Source organism: Hippopotamus amphibius, chromosome 3 (genome assembly GCF_030028045.1).
Source record: "Hippopotamus amphibius kiboko isolate mHipAmp2 chromosome 3, mHipAmp2.hap2, whole genome shotgun sequence".
NCBI lineage: Eukaryota > Metazoa > Chordata > Mammalia > Artiodactyla > Hippopotamidae > Hippopotamus > Hippopotamus amphibius.
This window is the reverse complement of record NC_080188.1, coordinates 105,946,006-105,965,491: the sequence shown is the minus strand read 5'-3', so window position 1 is coordinate 105,965,491 and position 19,486 is coordinate 105,946,006. Positions and strand designations below refer to the sequence as shown.

The window sequence follows — 19,486 nt, the reverse complement described above, 5'->3', positions numbered from 1 at the left end:
TTATATGAAATGAAAAGCCATGAAACTTTGAATTAACTCTTCGTAAAAATTCAAGACACCTTCTGAGTATATACATACGCTGCCCTTTTATTTTGTTTTCCTTAAAGAGGGTTGGGTAACCATGTGGACTAGATTATAGGTTTTAATTGTGGAGTCAATCCTCCAAAGGCAGAAATTCCAGTCTCAAAGAAATTAAAATACGATCACATGCAGATAAACAGAATAAAAATTATGTGACATTTTGACCATAAAATGGTTTCTGATCTCTATGTTACTTTAAAGTTTTTTGTCAAAGTAAAAAAAAAAAAAAATAGGCTATTTAATTGCCTCTCTATCTGTAATTTAAGCTTTTCCAAAAAGGTACATAGCTGGGGCTTCCTAGGTGGCGCAGTGGTTAAGAATCCACCTGCCAACGCAGGGGCCACGGGCTTGATCCCTGCTCCAGGAAGATCCCACATGCCGCGGAGCAACTAAGCTCTTGAGCCACAACTATTGAGCCCATGTGCTGCAACTACTGAAGCTCATGCACCTAGAGCCCGTGCTCCGCAACAAGAGGAGCCCGTACACCAAAATGAAGAGCAGCCCCCACTCACAGAAATTAAAAAATAAAGCCCGCGCACAGCAAAAAAGACCCAACACAGCCAATAAAATAAATAAATTTATTTTTTAAAAAAGGTACATAGCCTACAAACAAATTATTATTCTTCCCTGTGTGTGTGTATGTGTGTGTGTGTGTACCCCTTCTTTTGTCTGGGTAAGTTCAACCTCCATTCTAACTCTGTTCTTGAGTAAAATGAAAATGACTACATCTGTTGTTTAAAGGAATAGTATAACTTGAGCAATTAAGACAATGGACTAAGAAAACTTAAGTTTTTAAGTTTAGGTATAGTTGATTTACAATATTATATTAATATCAAGTGTACAGCATATTGATTTCAGTGTTTCTACAGATTGTACTCTGTTTAAAATTATTACAGGATAATGGCTATACATAGTAGTTTGTATCTCGTAATCGTAAACCCCTAATTTGCCCCCTCTTTCCCTCCTCCTCTCATTTATTTTGCCTTCAGAGACAGATCCAAAAATATATTGCTGTGATATATGTCAAAGTGTGTTCTGCCTATGTTATCTTCTAGGTGTTTTATGTTTCTGGTCTTACATTTAGGTCTTTAATCCATTTTAAGTTTATTTTTGTGTGGTAATGTTCTAATCTCATTGTTTTACATGTATTTGTCTAATTTTCCCAAGCACCACTTTTTTAAGATTTTTTAAAATAAATTTGTTTATTTATTTATTATTGGCTGCACTGGGTCTCCATTGCTAGGCACAAGCTTTCTCTAGTGCTGAGCGAGCGGGCTACGCTTCATTGCTGTGCTCAGGCTTCTCCTTGAAGTGGCTTCTCTTGTTTCAGAGCATGGGCTCTAGGTTCTTGAGCTTCAGTAGTTGCAGCACGTGGGCTCAGTAGTTGTGGCACATGGGCTTAGTTGCTCTGCAGCATGTGGGATCTTCTGGGACCAGGGATTGAACCTGTGTCCCCTGTATTGGCAGGTGGATTCTTAACCACTGTGCCACCAGGAAAGTGCCCCGCACCACTTGTTGAAAAGACTGTTTTTTCTCCAGTGCATATTCTTGCCTCCTTTGTCTCACTTAATTGACCATAGTTTCCTGGGTTTATTTCTGGGCTCTCTCTTCTGTTCAGTTGATTTATGTGTCTTTTGTTGTCCAAGTACCATGATGTTTTAATTACTGTAGCTTCATAGTATAGTCTGAAGTCTGGGAAGATGACATCTCCAGCTCCTAAAATTTATATGAAAACAAAAGCCCCAAATTGCCAAAGCAATCGAGAAATAAGAACACAACTATTTTTATGATTTGAGAATTGCGTTGGCTTGTGAAATTGTCTGATTCTAATCTTACAAGGAGACGAACTTACAGATTTTCCAGATCTAAATACACTGGTAAACATGGTGATATAAATCACGTTGATGTTCAAATCATGGAGCCTATTTGCATAGGGGAACTTATTATGCATCAAGTAGTATATTAAACTTTTCTATTTAAATTCTCAGTTAATTCTCTACACCAGTCTTTGAGGTTTACATTATTATTTTACATATTTTTCAGATGAGACAAGCAAAATTTAAAGCTATTAAAAGACTTTGCAATAGACAAACTTTGTAAGTTAGAAAGTGGAAATATCAACTTTGTTGACCTGAAATAGACTGTCAGGTAGTTCTCCAGCAAAGCTGGATTTATTTGGGATATGCAGAGAATTCCAATTCTGGCTCTGCAACCATGGTGAGCCACCTGCCAGTTCCCACAAGGCAAAGGAAAGAGAACCATTTTATAAAGAGAAATGAAATTTGGGAGGGCATTTAAAAAAAAACAAAGGGTCGATGATTTTCATTGGCTGATTCCTTGTCAGGAAAGAAGAGGAGTCTTCTTCCTTTGGGGCTCTGCTATAATCAGAGGGCATGAGAGCCCCCCATTCAGATTTCCAAACTCCAACTAAGGTTTCCATTTATTAACTTTTTACAACTTGCACACAGTCGTCAACAGAAAGAATTCCTACTCATGTCAAGTTCCATTTTATCTTAGTCACTTAGGTTCAAAACATGAGGGTGAGTCAAAAATTATCTGCACTCTGGCTGTAGAATTTAAGTTTTAGAAAAGACAAATACATCTTTTTTTGACACAATCACCTTGCTTTTCAATACACTTTGTCCATCTGTCAACCAGCTTTCATATTCCCTCATGAAAAAAATGTTTTAGGCTGAGCTGTGAACCACTGTCTTCACTTCTTCATCAGAATTGAATCTTTGTCCTCATAGGGCTGCTTTCAGTGGACCAAACAGGTGAAAGTCTGATGAAGCAAGATCAGGGCTATAGAAAGGATACTTTAACACCTCAAAATGAAGTTTTTGCAGAGTGTTGGCAGTGTGGGCAGAAGTGTGTGGATGTATACATCCTCAGATCACAAAATTGAATCACTGCATGCTCTTCTTCTTTCATCCAAATCACATGTGGGACATCCAGTTTTGCTTGCACCACACTTACAAATGAACTGATGTAACATGTTTGGGCCTGCACAGCAGTGACTGGGGAGACAGTAGTGTTGAACAGAAATTGCTAATAAGACAGTGGGGCCAGTTTAAAGGTAACTGGAGTGTGGATAATTTTTGACACATCCACGTATATATGTGTGTGTGTGTATATCTTCCAGCAAATTCAATTGTCAGAATAAGTTAGAGTAGTTCTGCATCTAATGATCTATAACATCATGCAAGATATGGCTTGAAAGCTTGACTTGTAAAGATCTTTTCATTACGCCATTAAAAACTATGCCCTGATTGAAACCTATGAAATACACTATATTTATTTGCTAATGTGCTAAATTTAACTGACAATTTAAGAAATGGTAATGCTTAAAAATAATTTGTAATTGGACAATCAAAAATATGAGTTAAGAGAAACAGGAGAAGAATCAGTGTCGCGAGTTATCACGGAAGAAAGAGAACAAGAGATTGCTATGAAAAAGAAAAGATTAATATTATTAAACCTTAAAAAAACTAGAAACTTTTAAATGCTATAATACTAATAACAGATTTCCACCTCCACTTCAAGGCAGAGGCAGGATCAGGATGGCAGAGTAGGAAGACCCTGATCTCTACTCCTCCCAGGAACACATCGTAACTACATCGTAACTACAGCTACATATGGAACAACTATCTCTGAGAATGACCTGAAGACTAGCAGAATTCCACTGAGGATATCAATAACCACATTGAGAGGACGGGAGGATAATTTAGTAGGGACATACACCCCTGGTGGGTGACTCAGAAGAGGAAGGGGATATCACAGGCTCAGGGATCTCCCCTAAAGAGCAAGGGGATCCAGCCTCACATTTCTCACCACAGCTCTGCTGTCCTGCACCAGGAACACAAGCCCCCTTGGCTTGTTTTGATAGTGAGTGTTACTGGAGGGCTCTGGAAACCAAGAATCCGTTCTTGAAGAGCATGCGCAAAGACTTGCTGGCTCCCAGCTAAACTTTCAAGTCAAAATCAATTCACCATATATTCACAAGGGGCACCCAGGATTTTACTGTAGTAAATGAAATTCAGTTACATAACACTTGTAAAATTATACCATATATGCACAAATTCCTTTTTAACACACACACAAACCTAATAATACAGCCATGATTTTCTTAACGCTTTTGGCAATTTTATATCTTACTCTAGATGAATGAAGATACCCATATTTACTAATATTGTCATGCTGGTTAGGTAATATGATGTATAACCAGAAAACTTAAAGTAGGGTTTGACTCAATCATCTTTTACCCAAATCTGGATTACAGTTATATAGGTAACTAATCATCTTCCATTTTCTAAGACAATCTTGAATAATTGTAATTTTATTTATTTTTAAGATATGTAAGTGTTTAATATTTGACCCTGATGGAATAGTAGGGTATGTATGTGTACTTTTTTTTTTTTAAAGAGGGTTCTTTATTTTTTTTTATTTTCATTTTATTTATTTATTGGCCACAGGGCATGGGGAATCTCAGCTTCCTGAGCAGAGACTGAAGCTATGATCCCTGCATTGAAAACAGAGTTTTAACCAGTGGACTGACAGGGAAGTCCCTTTAGGTATACTTCTCAACAAATGATAAAAGCCTTGTGAGATTGATGGGAATCTTAAAACTGCGTTTGACAGAAACGTATTATTTCATGTTATCTAGATCATTAAACTCTCAAAAATATCTGCAGTAATTAAAAGCAGGCAGGATTTTGTGACTGTTTCTCTCAGAGTCATTTCAGTGTTTCCTAGAAAACCAGCGGCCTTTTATTCCATCTACACCTTTCTCCACCAGAAGGCTGAATCTTTCTCTAGGTTCCAAAGTCTTCAGGTTTTGGGCAATTTAGCCCTCTCCTAAACAGGTGACCCAAATCCAGACTTAGGCATCTGAGCTCATAATATTTGTTCTTCAATGGTATGGTCACACACACAAACAGATCCCACGGAAAACATAACATGTTTTTAGATAGGGCTGTCTTCTGGAGTGCAAACTTACTGCATCCCTTGCAGTTTTCCCATGTCTCCACAGAATAAGGAGGAGGTGAGGGAGCTATGTCTCCTTTTCAACACGTCTGGCTTGTAAACTTTCCCCAAATCCTGATCCTTACCCCAAAATAAACAGTGCGGGTTTTGCCTTTACCTTCCTCACTGCAATAGCTAAATGAAGTAACCGTGATTCCTATGACTTTGTCAGACTAAGGAGAACATCTTCTGGGATCATTACCTTAATGAAAGTGTAATATTCATAGGTGCAAACATCACTGTCCTGCCACCAATGACTCCTCTTGTGATAATACAGGAAAAAGAGAAAACAGCATAGGCTACTGCAGTAGTAGAAAATTTTAAAATGCTTATTTAGGCTTAAAGTCCAGCTGGAAAAATTACCTTGACAATAACTGATGTTCTTGGTATTTCTCTTACAATGTATTTGTTCACATTATATACAAATAAATATTTTAAGGGCTAAATATTGAACTTACTAGAATTATTTTTCACAAAGGAAGGGACCATGAAATATATTTTGGGATAAAGGCATCAGATGCCTTTCCTGCTGATAGCTTTCTCTTCAGTGCCATCACTGACTTGCTTTATGCTAAATCTAATGGACTTATTTTATTCTTTAATTTGATAATATCACAGAAGAATTTTACACATCTCTGAAAACTTCTTTCTATGTATGTATACATTTATATATTTATTTTTTCTTTCTGATTATCTTATGAGGTAATATAGAAATTGCATATTAACTTGCACAAGAGATAAACTCTCATATTTTAATAATTATCTTTTGATTAGGTTATAAATTGAGTACTCATCAAAAGGACATTAAAGTTTATGATATGTAGGGTTAGTTCTATGTTATCACATGTCACTAACTCAATTATGACCAAAAGAAAGTCCATGAAAAATGAGTTTAAATGAATAACTTTAAATGAGCTATCTATCTTTGTTAATCACTGAGTTATCTGATAAAGATGATACTCAGTTTTGTCATTTCAGTTTTCCACATATCTTGATATTATTAGATAAAATTGTCATATACTATTCAATTAAACATTTTTAATGACTTCAACATCAAGGATAGAATGAAATCCCTAATTACAAAAAGCTACTCAATTGTATTCATAATACTTTTTAATAACAGAATATCATTTTCAGTTACTTGTTTATATTTTTCTCATTTTTACTTTTCTAATAATTTTTTTAGAGCACAAATCTTTATAATGATTGGCCAGGCTATAGAACAGTGTCTGTCTTACAGTACAGTCATTAAATATTTGTGGGTAAATGAATAGACTTGATTATATTTTAAAATGTAAATTTTAAAATATTTAAGTCAGTTTTTAAATGATTGGATTAATGACTCTACTTCTTAGATTGTGAATATTTTAATGCATGTCATTTATCTGAGGATTAACCTGTGTACTAATATTTTACTCTAATAAGTTTATTTGAATTAATAAGGCAAATACATGCAATAAATTGTAAATTAAGAATGTAGGAAAAACAGGGCCTTTATTTAGTCATTTCTGTTGCTAAATTCTGTGTGCAGACATTTATTTCAATATTAGAGAATGAAAAATATTAAATAGCTGTTATGTCTACTGATTTCTCTTGAGAGTCAATAAGAAATAACCTAATTAAGAAATATTCTGATGTTAAGCCCTATATTTTCCCCAATGCAAAATGTAGTAATTAACAATTTTCAAAGGGATTAATTACACTAAAGTAAAAAAATGTTAGGAAAGAGTCCTCATTTCTTTACAATTTATTCACCAATTATCTCTCAGGATAATCATTGCTTATGGTACTTATCCCTTCAGTAATAATTGCTCTGTATACTTTTTAAATTTAAGCTAAAAAATGCACTAAAGATTATTGTTAATGAGACCCATGGGGCATTCACTTTGCATGATTAGGGTTAGTCTGTCTCAGAAGGTGGCAGCATTAGTACGGCAAATTTGTGGATTAAAAAGGTGAAATTAAGCAGAACTGGTAGCCGCTGACCGAGCCTGCTGCTGTCTCGCTACTGCTTTGGCTTCCCGGCTCCCCCCCGGAAGGAGAGGGCGGCCCGGCCGTGGATGGTCAGATAGCTTCTACCTCCCGCCGCCCATCCCTGGCCCCAACCAGCACGGAGCGGACGGCTGCAGCGGCGGCAGCAGGCGAGGAGGAAGACGGCGGGACGGTTGCCGGCCTGTGGGGTGGACTGTGGCACGGGGTATACAAAGCTAGGATATGCTGGAAATACGGAACCACAGTTTATCATCCCTTCCTGTATTGCTGTTAAGGAGTCAGCAAAAGTGGGTGATCAAGCTCAGAGGAGGGTGATGGAAGGTGTTGATGACCTAGACTTCTTCATTGGTGATGAAGCAATAGAAAAACCTACATATGCAACAAAGTGGCCAATCCGCCATGGTGTAGTTGAAGATTGGGACTTGATGGAAAGGTTTATGGAACAAGTGATCTTTAAATATTTAAGGGCGGAACCTGAAGACCATTATTTTCTTTTGACTGAACCTCCACTGAATACTCCAGAAAACACGGAATATACTGCTGAAATAATGTTTGAGTCCTTCAATGTTCCGGGCTTGTACATTGCTGTACAGGCTGCTCTTGCCTTAGCTGCATCCTGGACCTCCAGGCAAGTAGGAGAACGGACGTTGACCGGTGCGGTAGTAGACAGTGGAGACGGTGTCACTCATGTCATCCCTGTGGCTGAAAGGTATGTGATTGGCAGCTGTATTAAGCACATTCCAATTGCAGGACGAGATATAACATATTTTATTCAGCAATTGCTGAGAGACCGAGAAGTAGGAATTCCTCCAGAGCAATCCTTGGAAACTGCTAAGGCAGTAAAGGAGCGCTATAGTTATGTCTGCCCAGATTTAGTAAAATAATTTAACAAGTATGATACAGATGGATCAAAGTGGATTAAACAGTATACTGGAATCAATGCTATCTCAAAGAAAGAATTTTCCATTGATGTTGGATATGAGAGATTCTTGGGACCTGAATTTTTTTTTCATCCAGAGTTTGCTAATCCAGATTTTACTCAGCCTATCTCAGAAGTTGTAGATGAAGTAATTCAGAATTTTCCTATTGATGTCAGATGTCCGCTCTGCAAGAATATCGTCCTCTCTGGAGGTTCAACCATGTTCAGGGACTTTGGACATCGCCTGCAAAGAGATTTGAAAAGAACTGTAGATGCCAGGCTGAAATTAAGTGAGGAATTGAGCGGTGGTAGATTGAAGCCAAAACCTATTGATGTACAAGTCATTACACACCACATGCAGCGATATGCCGTTCGGTTTGGAGGATCCATGCTGGCTTCCACACCTGAGTTCTACCAAGTGTGCCACACCAAAAATGATTATGAAGAAATTAGACCTAGCATTTGTCTTCACAATCCAGTGTTTGGAGTAATGTCGTAAAATTGGCTTCATAGTTATTGGGGTTAGGGAGGTGGGGAAGAAATAATCTTTCTGATTACCTGTTTTGTCTGGATGGCTGGTTTTGAGGTTTTAAACCTGACTTGAAATAATAAGACCAAACATAATTATACAGGAATATTTTAATAAGTATATCAACATGCGAATGTAGAGGAGAGCCAAAATGATTATGTTTTTCTTTAGAATGAATATTTGAATCTTATGTGTAACAAAAAGAAGTGGGTTTTAGTTCTTTCTGTGCCCTGGTATTTTGTATATTATTGAATTATCCAAGATTTGATGGGATTTATCGGTATGTAGATAGCTCTATAATGCTTGAATTGTACACTTCGAAGTGTGCAATGCAAAAGCTTGTTTATATTTCATACTTTTTATACTTTGAGGAAAAAAAAGTCAAAGAAAAACTAGTATTTGAGGGAAAAAAAGTGACCAAGTAAAGGATAAATACAAAAAATAGCCTATGAGACTTGGCGTACACACACACTCATGGGATTCCAGTTATTACGAAGTGCTTCCATCCTCCTGTGCCCCCAATGGTTTTCTTTGCAAGTGCTTTTGGAACTAAGAAGCTAGTATCTTGGATGAACCGATGCCTGCTAGTGCTTTCTGATTACTCGCATTCTGTTTCTTGCTTTAAAGGAAAAGTAAAGCTAAGATTGTTGGACTAAAAAAAAAAAAAAAAAGGTGAAATTAAAACACTTTCCAAAATATTGGACAGTTACCTTTAATGTCATATCTTTTTTCACAATTTAATAGTTAAAATTTATAATTTATTTGCTTGAATTTTTTCCAAAAGATTTACCATTGCAAATAAGTTTTCCTCCGCTCTTCCTTTATCAATAATGATACATGGCAAGCTAGTTGAATAGCATTTGGAGGTTCAAACACAATTTTAATTAGTACTTGAGATTGAATTGACATCTTATGATCAAAATTAATAAACAGAAGTTTAGTGCTACTCACTTTAGAATTATGTAAAAGAAAATGATGTCCAATGTTGCCAATTCTAGGTAACAATTCACTGGAGGGTGCAGCTAGCAGAAGATACTCCAAAACAATAAAAAACAAAATTTTAAGATGTGTAAGGAATAGACTCATATAAAAGTGTAAAATGTCAAATTATGGGAATTAGTAAAATAGTTTGGGTTGCTAAATATACAATCAATATTTGATCTGAAAATTTGATCATTTTCTCATCACTGCAGAATATTTAGAACCTAACTTCTAAAAGGATAGTATTTATATTATACAAGGTCCTTAGGAAAATAGATCCAACAATCAAAACTTTTACGGAGAAAACTATACAAAATCATTAAAAGGTTTTCAATAAACAGTATAAGTAAAAAGTGACACCAAGTTTATGAGAATGACAATATTTTAAAGGCATACAAGTTTTACAAAATTGGTCTGTAAATACAATTCCAATTTTTTTTTAATATTCTAAAAGTGGCAAGCTCTTTGTAAAGTTTTGGTGCAATAATGCAGAACAAAAAGATCAAGCCATTCCTGTAGAAGTATGTAGCAGATTTCAATGCCATTATATAAAAGAAAATTTACCAATAGACTGATGATCACAGTAGAGGGTCCAGAAGCAGATCCACACATAAATGAAGATTTGATATATCATAGGACATCACTAAAAGAAATGGAGAATATATGTTAAACAAATCTAAATTCAAAAAAGAAAACATCCCCACCTAATGCAATGGACAAAAAAATAACTCCAGATGTGTTAAAGATTCAAATATCTTTCACCTCCATTATGATGGCAAAATACATTAAATATCTGACTGTAACAAGCATTACCAAGGATGTAGAACCTAAGATCAGATGTGCTGATCTTGAAAATATAAATATGAAACAGAAATTTAGAAAATATTTTGTTATATTTTAAAGCTGAACATATATGTACTCTGTATCCAATCAATGTCACATCTAGGGATGGACCTAGATAAATTCTGTACATGTCCACTGAGTGACACGTAAAGTAACATTCACATCAGCATTGGTCATGATAAAAGGAAATTAAGAACTGAATTGACACATTAAGGAAAAATAATACTGTACAATTTTGAAATTAAATACAGGGATACATATGAGCATGGGAGAATGTTAGAAACAATATCAAAGAAAATCGCAAGCAAGATAGAAGATAAAATATATGACATCATATTTATAATATTCCAAGATAAAAATATATTTATTAAAAATATAGTTTTAGGGATATGGATAAATTTTACTTTTAAAATTGAAAGCTAGGGAATAATAAAAATACAGGAGTATTTTATTATTTTCTAATTGAGGTATATTTGATTTGCAATATTATATTAGTTTCAAGTGTACAAAATAGTGATTCAAAAATTTTGTTGGATTATACCCCATTTAAAGTTATTATAAAATATTGGATATATTCCCTTGCTGTATAATATATTCTTGTAGCTTATTTAGTTTGTATCTTTTAATCCCCTACCTTTGTTTTTCCCCTTCCTCCTTCCCTCTTCCCACTGGTAACCACTAGTTTGTTCTCTTTATCTCTGAGTCCATTTCTGTTTTGTTATATTGCTTCGTTTTATGTTTTTAGATCTCACAAATAAGTGATAACATACAGTATTTGTCTTTGTCTGATTTATTTCACTAAGCATAAGACCCTGCAGGTCCATACATGTTATTGCAAATGGCAAATTTTCATTCTTTTCTATAGTTAAGTACTATTCAATTGTGTATACATACCATATCTTTTTTATCCATTTATCTGTTGATGGACATTTAGTTTGCTTCCATACCTTGGCTATAGGAAATAGTGCTGATATGGACACTCAGGTGTATGAATCTTTTTGAATTAGTGTTTTTGTTTTCTTCAGATATAAACCCAGGATTGGAGTTCATGGGTCATATGGTAACTCTATTTTCAGTGTTTTGAGGAACCTTCATACTGTTTTCCACAGTGGCTGCACCAATTTACATTGGCACCAACAGTGCACAAGGGATCCCCTTTTTCCACATACTCACCAACATTTGCAATTTATTGTTTTTTTGATGATAACCATTCTGGCAGGTCTGAGCTGATATATTATTCTGGTTGTAATTGTCAGGGAAGCAGGATAATGCAGGTGATCATAGAGAACTGATTTCTGCAGTACTGTTTTTGTTTTTTTTTATTTAACTCAGGAGGTAAAGTTTTATATATTCATTTATTTTGTTTTCTAATTTGCATATTTTTTAGAATAAAATTTCATATTTTATGTAATACAAAAATAAGAAAACATAAAATCTTAATTAAAGAAAAAAGAAAGAAAAATGCTTGAGGAACTGTTTCAAATTTAGCACTTGTTTCAGAGGTGCCCAAGACCACTGTCAGGTTCAGTGATTTACTAGAAGGAAGGCCTTACAAAACTCAGAAAAGCTGTTATATGTATGGTTATGGTTCACTACAGCTACAGATATAGACTGAAATTAGCAAAAGAAAAAGGTGTATAAAACATTGTCAAGGAGAACCAGGCATGAGCTTCTTATGTCCTCTCCTGGTGGGTCACACAGACAACTTAATTCTCCCAGCAATGTTGTCTGCCAGCTGTTAGGAAGTATTGTCAACCAGAAAAGCTTAATCAAGTCTTGGTGTCCAGGGTTTTGTTAGGGGTCAGTTCATAGGCATGGAGAGTCCACAACACTGTCCTTAGTTACTTCATCTAGAATTGCCCCACCCCAGAGTTAAAACTGATTGTGTTACAGCCTAGTTCAAAGCCCCAAGTGTACAAAAAAATCAGGCATTCACCATTAACCACAGAATTAGCATAAACTGTTTGTTATGGACCCCAGGATACAAATATGCTCTTATTAGACAGACTATTCCAAGATTTCAGAGATTGTCTGCCAGGAGCCAGTAAGGGCTAGTCTTGAAGACCTTTGGAATATGCAGAGCTTGGGCAGGCCAGGATAATTGAGTTAACCCTTTACTACACAGTACTAATATAAATAACATGGTGAAAATGATTCATCAATAATTGTAATTCTGGTCTTTAGTTTTGCCAGTACAGAAAATGATTAACTCTTCAAAATAAGAGTTAATTATTCCTTATGAATTTTATCATCTGAGTCCCTTTGTTTATACCCACTATTCCAAGTATGGTCCTCTTACAGTATGAGCCATAGTGCCCTCTATGAAGCTTTTAATGTGTATAATACTTTCTCCACCTCCTTACCCCACAAATGAAAAACATACCTCCCAGATTTTTATTTTATTTTATTTTATGTTATTTTATTTTATTATTTTATTTTATTTTTTGGCAGGGAAAACAAAGAACTTTCAGCATTTTGTCTCTAAATATGTATAGCTCACGCTCTGGGGAAAAAAATACACAATTAGTTTGCCTCTCATTGTCCCACAAAGAATACAAATATCCACAATGTTGAAAATAGAGTCTAAAATGGACAACTAGAAATATCAGGGATCTGGATGCATTGTTTCTGAGTCCAGTCACATGGGACATGTCAGGATATCCTCTGAAAGAGAAAGCATACTTTTCTAAACTTGTTTCCTCCTACACAAAAGATACAATTGATTCACTTGCCTGGACACTGGAAACTAAACGACATTGTAAATCAACTATCCTCCAATAAAATTAAAAAAAAAAAAGTCTCAATAAGCTGCTTTCAGTTTTGGAGGCTACATCTTCTATATGAGTGAGTGCACTTTTGACCCACACAGTGGATCCTCTTAAAGATTGACACTTTGTGTAGGATGGGTAGCCATCAAGGGCTCTTTAGACAGCAGTGCAAGCAGTTCTATACTTAGTCTTCCTCCTATGGCAGTCCCAAAATTCACTCTGGCACATCAAGATGCTGTATGTAGTAGCAGAAGTCTTTATAGATTTTTAAATAGATCACATTTTTATTCAGCAAATTTACCCTTTTAATTTTGAGAAATAAGCATTTTGTTGCTACTGGGTTCTTGTTGAGATAGAACACCTGGCCACTTGACATCAGGTTATTGCGTGTCCTACATTCTCTATTATGACATAGAGTTATAGAGTCTCTGTAGTGATAAAGTCCGGCAATCTATCAGGAACTTAACTATTTCATGGAATTTGTATGTGTGTCTGGGCCTGAGCAAATTCTAAAGATGCAAATAATTTTCAGAAGAACTCCTCTTCCTTTCCCAACACAGTGTGAGACCTAGGAACCTCTCTGTGACTAGCTAAAAGAGTTAAAAAAAATCAAAAACACAAAACAATGAGTCTGATTAATAGCTGGCCCCTCATGCTGTAGTGGTTACAGCAAAGAACCGGTTGCTACAGTATGACTACTCCAGACTAAGCATTTCTAAAAAATATTGATTATTGGGGAATGTAATCAATAAATAGAGGTTCCAGAAATAAACACTTTTGTCTATGTTGCTTGGTGAGAGAGATCTATTTTGGTTTGGCCAGGAAATCAGGACCTGAAGGAATACAATCGGTAGGGAAGGGGAAGTTCAAGGAGGTTGTTTGTGTCAATAGATGGACTTCCTGGTATGGCTCAGTGTTCAATCTATGGCATCCTGATAAAACTGTTGCTTCCTACTCTGTGACTCTAGGCTTAGCCCCTTTAGAGACTTGTATGTGGGAGAGCATTTCCTCTAATGTAGCAATGGTGACTCCATGGAATTTGGTGATGTCACAATACCTTTTCAGGCACCATGACTTAGGACTGAGGCTCAGGAAACATTTCTTCTTCCAGCTCCCTAGAAAATAAAGCTTGGATATGTGTATTACTCTAGGCTAATCAAAAATTCCATTCCTGAATGTGTCTTTTTGTTTGTTTGTTTGTTTAAAGTGCAACAAAGTGAGAGATTACACGTTAGCAATGCAAGTGGCTGGCAGTTGTCACATATGAAGCTAACTCTTCCTATGATGAGATCCTCTCTCTTGTTTTACATCCTTTGCTTCCTGTCCATTTTCTCAACTAGTTCTCCAGGATCCCTACATATTCTACAAGTTATTCAATATTCTTTGAGCAAATTTATTTTGTGCTTTAAGTAAGGAAAGCTGTTTTACTGCTGTCTTCACTGTGTGTAAAATACAATTGCATACTTAAAGTGAAGGATAACCTCCGTGTTTTATAGCATACACATTTTTTTTTATAAAACAGAAATTTTACAATTACATTTTATTTTATTTTATTATTGTTTCTTACTTATTTTTAAAGCTCTTTATTGGAATATAATTGCTTTACACTCTTGTGCCAGTTTTTGAGGTACACCAAAGTGAATCAGCTGTATTTATACACATATCCCTATATCCCCTACCTTCCGTGACTCCCTCCCAACTTCCCTACCCTGGCCCTTTAATTCATCACCCATCATCGAGTTTATCTCCCTATGATATGCAGCAACTTCCCACTAGCTATCAAGTTTACATTTGGTAGAGTACATATGTCCGTTGTTACTTCTCCTTTCTAATTTCAAATTCTGTTGATTTGTGTCTTCTCCCTTTTTTTCCTGAGGAGTGTGGCTAATGGTTTACCAATTTTGTTTATTTTCTCAGAGAATCAGCTTTTAAATTTATTGATCTTTGCTATTGTTTCCTTCATTTCTTTTTTGTTTATTTCTGATCTGATCTTTATGATTTCTTTCCTTCTGCTCACTTTGGGACTTTTTGGTTCTTTCTCTAATTGTTTTAGGTGTAAGATTAGGTAATTTATTTGAGATTTTTCTTGTTTCTTAACATAGGACAGTGTTGCTATAAACTTCCCTCTTAGAACTGCTTTTGCTGTATCCCATAGGTTTTGGTTTGTTGTGTTTTCTTTGTCATTTGTTTCTAGATATTTTTTGATTTCCTCTTTGATTTCTTCAGCGATTCCTTGGTTGTTTAATAGTGTATTGTTTAGCCTCCATGTGTTTGTATTTTTTGCAGTTTTTTTCATGTAATTGATTTCTAGTCTCATGGCATTGTGGCTGGAGAGGATGCTTGATACGATTTCAATTTTCTTGAATATACCAAGGCTTGATTTGTGACCCAAGATGTGATCTATGCTGGAGAAAGTTCTCTGTGCACTTGAGAAGAAACTGTATTCTGTAGTTTTTGGATGGAATGTCCTATAAATATCAATTAAGTTGAGATGGTCTAATGTGTCATTTAAAGCTTGTGTGTTCTTATTTATTTTCTGTTTGGATGATCTGTCCATTGGTGTAAATGGGGTGTTGAAGTCTCCTACTATTATTGTGTTACTGTTGATTTCACCTTTTACGGCTGTTAGCATTTGCTTTATATATTGAGGTGCTCCTATGTTGGGTGCATAGATATTTACATTTGTTATATCTTCTTGGATTGATCCCTTGATAATTATTTAGTGTCCTTTCTTGTCTCTTATAATAGTCTTTACTTTAAAGTCTAGTTTGCCTGATATGAGTATTGCTACTCCAGCTTTCTTTTGATTTCCATGGGCATGGAATATCTTTTTCCATCCCATTACTTTCAGTCTGTGTGTGTCCCTAGGTCTGAAGTGGGTTTCCTGTAGACAGCATATATAAAGGTCTTGTTTTTTTATCCATTCAGTGTCTAGTTTGTGTCTTTTGGTTGGTGCATATTGTCCATTTACTTTCAAGGTAATTATCAATATGTATGTTTCTATTACTATTTTCTTAATTGTTTTGGGTTTGTTTTTTAGGTCTTTTCCTTCTCTTGTGTTTCCTGCTTAGAAAAGTTCCTTCAGGAATTGTTGTAAAGCTGGTTTGGTTATGCTAAATTCTCTTAACTTTTGCTTGCTGGTAAAGCTTTTGATTTTCCTGTTGAATCTGAATGAGATTCTTGCTGGGTAGAGTATTCTTGGCTGTAGGTTTTTCTCTTTCAAGACTTTAAGTATATCTTGCCATTCCCTTCTGGACTTCAGAGTTTCTGCAGAAAGATCAGCTGTTATCCTTATTGGTTTTCCCTTACATGTTATTTGTTGCTTTTCTCTTGCTGCTTTAAATATTTTTTGTGTTTAATTTTCATTAGTTTGATTAACATGTGCCTTGGTGTGTTTCTCCTTGGGCTATTCTGTATGGGAGGCTCTGTGCTGCTTGGACTTGATTAATTATTTCCTTTCCCATTTGGGGAAGTTTTCCACTATAACCTCTTCAAATATTTTCTCAGACCCTTTCTTTTGTTCTTCTTCTGGGATGCCTATGATTCGAATGTTGGTGTGCTTAATGTTGTCACCATGGTCTCTGAGACTGTCTTCCATTCTTTTTATTCTTTTTTCTTTTTCCTGCTCTGTGGCAGTTGTTTCCACCATTCTATCTTCCAACTCAGTCATTCCTCTGCCTCAGTTTCTCTGCTGTTTATACCATCTAGAGTATTTTTAATTTCAGTGATTGTGTTGTTCATTACTGTTTGTTTGCACTTTAATTCTTCTAGGTCCTTATTAAATGTTTCTCATATTTTCTCTATTTTGTTATTGAGATTTTGGATCATCTTTACTATCATTACTCTGAATTCTTTTTCAGGCAATTTTCCTGTTTCCTCTTCATTTATTTGGTCTTGTGGGTTTTTACCTTGCTCCTTTGCCTGCAAGGTGTTTCTTTATTTTCTCATTTTGTCTAATTTATAGGATTTGCTGTCTCCTTTCCCTATGCTGCCTAGTAGTAATTCCTCTTGTTTTTGCTCTCTGCCCCTTGTGGTGGGACTAGTCCAGTGTCTTGAATAGGCTTCCTTGTTGGAGGCGCTGCTGCCTGCTTTCTGGTGTGTGACTCTGGGCATTTTCTCTCTGAGAAGCAGAGCCATGTTAGGTAGTGCTTTTTGGGGTTATCTATGAGCTTAATATGGCTTTAGGTAGTCTGCGTGTTGATGGGTGTGTTTGTTTTCCTGTCTTATTTGTAGTTTTGTGTGACATACCCAGCAATGGCAGTTGCAGACAGTTGAGCAAAGCCAGGTCTTAGACTCTGATAGAGGGCTCTTTGAGAATGCTCTGCAGTTAATCTTTCCTGTGGTTGAGGACTCTTTAGTGGTCTAGCTTCCTGGTATCAGTGCTCCCTCCCCAGAGTCTCTGACTTGACTTCTGGTTGTGTAATCCAGACTTCAGAGGTCACAAGTCCAAGCTTGCTCTGCTCGCAGCATGACAGGCCAATGAATCAGAGATTTAAAATCAGCAGGTTCAGTTGAAAGCTTGGTGGAAGCTGACTGAAGAAATTCTCATTTTAGTACTGGCTTTCAATTTTGGAAGCTAAGTCCCTTGCAAGCTGAAGATGCAGGAAAGCTAGTGATATATTTCCAGTCCAAGACCAAAGTCCAAAGCCCTGAGAACAGTTCTGAAGGAAAGAGAGGATGGATGTCCTGGTTCCAACAGGCAGTGAATTCTACAATTACATTTTTAAATACAACTAAGGAATCACTATTCATTTTTAAATTGTTTTTATTTTTTTAGCTATTTCTTTTTACTGAACTCATAGGTTTAATAACACTTTTGGCAATTTGTCTCATTGAAAATATTTAAGCTGTATTATTTTCAGCTCTTATTTTTCATACATATTGCTATTTGATTTAGGAAAGATAAACTTTTTTATAAATACATGGATCTTCCATCTGTTAAATAAGACATTATTCTTACAGCAGCAAAGCTCAATCTTCCCACCAGAATTAGGAAGGAGCCATTGTTTGCAGTAAGTCTGGCATCCTGTACTTATCCATTCTCCATTCTGTCCATCTTAGGGGTCATAAGATTATATGCCATTGTTCATTATTTAAAGGAAGTTAAAATCCAGAATTGCATTTTTAATTATTAAGAAATACTGCTGTAAATACTGCTATAGTTATTTTTTAAAAAAAGAGTTCAGTCTGCTAAAGAATGGACTGTCTATACATGCATTATCTCAATTTTCATAAGAATTTGATGAGGCAGGCAATTAATATTTATCACCTTAAAATATTTAAAAACATTTAAAAAGTAGCTCAAAGTCTCAGTTGTGAAATGGCAAATCTGACATTCAAATCCAGGTTGACTAAGTCATGAGCTCTTACATCTTACCATGAAAGGCATATTTCCTTCTAATGACTCAGAATATTGAGAAACAAACTAAAATGAGGACAGGCATGATGCAGGATCTTTTCCCACCAGTATTTGAACCTATGTCCCCTGCATTGGGAGCACAGCATCTTAACCACTGGACCACCAGGGAAGGCCCAAGTTTGCACTTTAGAATCCTGTCATATAACTAACTGCCTTAAATACCTTTAAGTGAGACTTCCCAGGTGGTCCAGTGGTTAAGAATTTGCGTGCTAATGCGGGAGACAAGGGATCGATCCCTGATCCAGGAAGATCCCACATGCTGCTGAACAACTAAGCCTGTGCACCTCAACTACAGAGCCTGAGCTCTAGAATCACAACTACAGAGCCATGTGCTGCAATTACTGAAGCCCACGTGCCTAGAGCCCATGCTCCACAACAAGAGATGCCACCACAATGAGAAGCTTGTGTACCACAACAACTGGTAGCCCCCACTCACCACAGCTAGAGAAAGCCAGTGCGCATAGCTAACAAATAAATAAATAAATAAATAAATAAATAAATAAATTTATAAGAAAATAAAGTATCTTTACCTATCTGATAAAGATCATAGAATTTACACGTTATTTGCTTGTTTGTTTGTTTGTTTGTTTTCTATTGCCTGGTAGAATGAAAGGATTGTTATTGTTGTTTAATATTAGATTTGCTAGAGGAGACATGTTTATTTGTAATTGGCTACATCATAGTCGATTATGTTGCCATTCTTCATGTTTGTCTTTCAAAATCATTCAAGCCACCCACTGGAAAGAGGGTCATTGCCAATCTAAAATCCACTTGGGGTTGGGAATTATCTTGGGATAATATCCCACTTGTCACAGACTAGAATATAAATACTCATCCCTTGAAAGATCTGTGTGTAAAATCTGGAGAGGAATGCTGTCAGCCTCTTGCACAAAATAAATTCTACAATTCAAAGGCCTAGATGGTGCCAAGGT

At 35.9% G+C, this 19,486-nt stretch overlaps 1 pseudogene; it reads left to right on the top strand.

The window, feature by feature from the left end:
- Positions 1-7,185: 7,185 nt before the first annotated feature.
- On the top strand, positions 7,186-9,010 carry LOC130847843 (actin-related protein 3-like; annotated as a pseudogene).
- Positions 9,011-19,486: the final 10,476 nt, after the last annotated feature.